This window comes from Manacus candei, unplaced genomic scaffold (assembly GCF_025592945.1).
Source record: "Manacus candei isolate 608988 ecotype Guabito, Panama unplaced genomic scaffold, ASM2559294v1 h1tg000047l, whole genome shotgun sequence".
In the NCBI taxonomy this organism is placed as follows: domain Eukaryota; kingdom Metazoa; phylum Chordata; class Aves; order Passeriformes; family Pipridae; genus Manacus; species Manacus candei.
The window spans coordinates 13,101,845-13,105,372 of record NW_026138095.1 but is presented as its reverse complement, the minus strand read 5'-3'; the positions used below and the strand labels follow the sequence as shown (position 1 = coordinate 13,105,372).

General features: G+C 42.7%; 1 pseudogene; it reads left to right on the top strand.

The window, feature by feature from the left end:
* The first annotated feature begins 1,092 nt into the window (after positions 1-1,092).
* On the top strand, positions 1,093-3,178 carry LOC127475777 (NADH-ubiquinone oxidoreductase chain 2-like; annotated as a pseudogene).
* The last annotated feature ends 350 nt before the right edge of the window (positions 3,179-3,528 follow it).

The window sequence follows — 3,528 nt, the reverse complement described above, 5'->3', positions numbered from 1 at the left end:
AGAAGTAGCATTAGCTTCTTTAGCCAACCAGCATCCTAGTTTATTTAGAGAAGCCAAAGCATGAGCAGTCCCTATCTGAGATATTACACTAGCAGTTATTCTTTCAGCCTTATTCCAAAACTCTACATCAGAGTTACAGTCCGGAGTAAACTGCCGTGTGCTACGTCTGCGTCTTCTTAGTTTAGGCAAGGTTACGCTGCGAGGATGAAAAAAGGTCAATCGTCCAAAGGTACAAGGGCCTCCTACAGCCTTTCCCGGAATACCTTTCCATGCTCTTTGTCCACAAATGAGAAACAGATCATTTGGGAGACCTATCACATCGGATCCAGGAATAAATCGTTTTTGCAGAGTCTCATTGCACCAAGCTGATGCGTTCTGGTATATATCTCTAAGAAGAAATGTCAACTCCTGGATATGTGCAGTTTGCTAACACGGTCTCATTATATAGAGTTCCCCACCAGTAGTTATCAATGGGTATTCCAACCAGACAGGTGCGAAAAGGACTCGTGGGAGTTACCATGGACACACATATCATGTCCATCTTCGTCACGTTGGCCAGGGTGGTCCACACATTGACATCTAAAAGAGAAGTCAGCAAAGAAGCAAAGTATAGTTGATATCTTTCTGGAAGGTACAGTTGGGTCTGGAAAAGGCCCTGTTGCTCTGCACCCTCAGGGGAGAAACCAGCTCCTGGGGGCTGTTGGATTCCATCCCACCGCGTGGTCCATGGTTGGACCATGACACTGGTGAATGACTCGAACAGTGTATTGATGAAGTGTCATTTCTAAAAATGTAAACAACATAACAACTGAGTAACAGTGAAAATACAGACAATAATATAATCATGTCTATCCCCAGTGAGGAGATCTAAGTGGATTACAGTGATCATTTACTTGGAGTCAACAGTACTTGAGATAATCTTTTCCCGGTTGGCAGGCCTAGTTTCCAAGTTTGGACAGGTGAACAGGTGTGCCCAATCGTATGGGCTCGGACAACGCAATGAATCTCAGGAATTTCTGCAAAATATGAAGTCTAGTACAACAGAACTTCTCATTTCAGAATTTTATAGTCTGGATTCATCTTTAACTCCTTCCCTTACTAATGAATCCCCAAGCTAAACTAATCTCCACAATAAGCTTACTCCTAGGAACCTCAATCACAATTTCTAGTAACCACTGAATAATAGCATGAGTCGGCTTAGAAATTAACACTTTAGCTATTCTTCCATTAATCTCTAAAAGCCACCATCCACGAGCCATTGAAGCCTCTACTAAATACTTTCTAACTCAAGCAGCCGCATCTACGCTACTTTTATTCTCCAGCATGACCAATGCATGATTCTCTGGCCAATGGGACATCACCCAACTAACCCACTCCATATCATGTATACTACTAACTATTGCAATTTCAATTAAACTAGGTTTAGTCCCATTTCATTTCTGATTTCCAGAAGTTCTTCAAGGCTCAGCTATAACAACATGCCTCCTACTAGCCACAGTCATAAAATTTCCACCAACCACACTATTCTACCTAAGATCCCCCTCACTCAACCCAGCTCTCCTATCTTCGATAGCTATTGCTTCCGCAGCCCTAGGTGGCTGAATAGGACTTAACCAAACCCAAAGTCGCAAAATTTTAGCTTTCTCATCTATCGCACACCTAGGATGAATAACTATTATTCTCAACTATAACCCCAATCTGACTTTAATTACCTTCTATCTATATACTGTAACAACTTCCGCCATCTTCTTCATCCTTAACACAACCAATACCCTAAAACTATCCACTGTTATATCCACATGAACCAAAATTCCATCACGAACCACAATCCTTATGCTCACTCTCCTCTCCCTTGCAGGTCTTCCTCCCCTAACGGGATTCCTACCCAAATGGTTAATTATTCAAGAGCTCACAAAACAAGAACTAACAGTAGTAGCCACAGCTATTACCCTACTCTCTTTACTTGGACTTTTCTTCTACCTACGACTGGCCTACTGTGCAACCATCACACTACCCCTAAACTTCACTAACTACATAAAACAATGACAAACTAACAAACCAACTAACACCCTAACCACAACCTTTACCTCCTTATCAATTATACTCCTACCACTATCTCCCATAGTACTCGCAATCCCTTAGAAACTTAGGTTATTTAAACCAAAGGCCTTCAAAGCCTTAAACAAGGGCTAATCCCTCTTAGTTTCTGTTAAGGTACACAGGATACTAACCTGCATCTCCTGAATGCAACTCAGATGCTTTAATTAAGCTAGAACCTCCCCCTAGACAGATGGGCTTTGATCCCATAAAATTTTAGTTAACAGCTAAATGCCCCAACCAACAGGCTTCTGTCTACTAGATCCCGGCGCATGTTTAATGCACATCAATGAGCTTGCAACTCAACAGGAACTTCACTACAGAATCGATAAGAAGAGGAATCAAACCTCTGTAAAAAGGACTACAGCCTAACGCTTCTACACTCAGCCATCTTACCTATGACTTTCATCAACCGTTGACTATTTTCCACTAACCACAAAGATATCGGCACACTTTACCTTATTTTTGGCGCATGAGCTGGTATAATCGGCACAGCCCTTAGTCTCCTCATTCGAGCAGAACTAGGACAGCCAGGCACCCTTTTAGGCGATGACCAAATTTACAATGTAATCGTCACCGCACATGCCTTCGTTATAATTTTCTTTATAGTAATACCTATTATAATCGGAGGGTTTGGTAACTGATTAGTACCATTAATAATTGGTGCCCCCGACATAGCACTTCCACGAATAAATAACATGAGCTTCTGACTACTTCCTCCATCCTTCCTACTTCTTCTAGCATCTTCTACAGTAGAAGCCGGGACCGGAACAGGATGAACAGTATACCCACCCCTAGCCGGAAATCTAGCCCATGCCGGTGCATCAGTAGACCTTGCCATCTTCTCCCTTCACCTGGCAGGTGTCTCATCCATCCTTGGGGCAATCAACTTTATCACCACAGCAATCAATATAAAACCACCTGCTCTCTCACAATACCAAACCCCTCTATTCATTTGATCCGTCCTAATTACTGCAGTTCTACTTCTCCTCTCCCTACCAGTCCTCGCTGCTGGTATTACAATGCTTCTAACAGATCGAAACCTAAACACTACATTCTTTGACCCCGCAGGAGGCGGAGACCCAATTTTATATCAACACTTATTCTGATTTTTTGGCCATCCAGAAGTCTACATCCTTATCCTACCAGGATTCGGAATTATTTCCCATGTTGTAGCCTACTACGCCGGTAAAAAAGAACCCTTTGGCTACATAGGCATAGTCTGAGCCATATTATCCATTGGTTTCTTGGGCTTTATCGTATGAGCTCACCACATATTTACAGTTGGAATGGACGTAGATACCCGAGCTTACTTCACATCCACCACCATAATTATTGCAATCCCCACTGGCATTAAAGTCTTCAGCTGACTAGCAACCCTACACGGTGGAACAATCAAATGAGACCCGCCCATACTATGAGCCCTAGGCT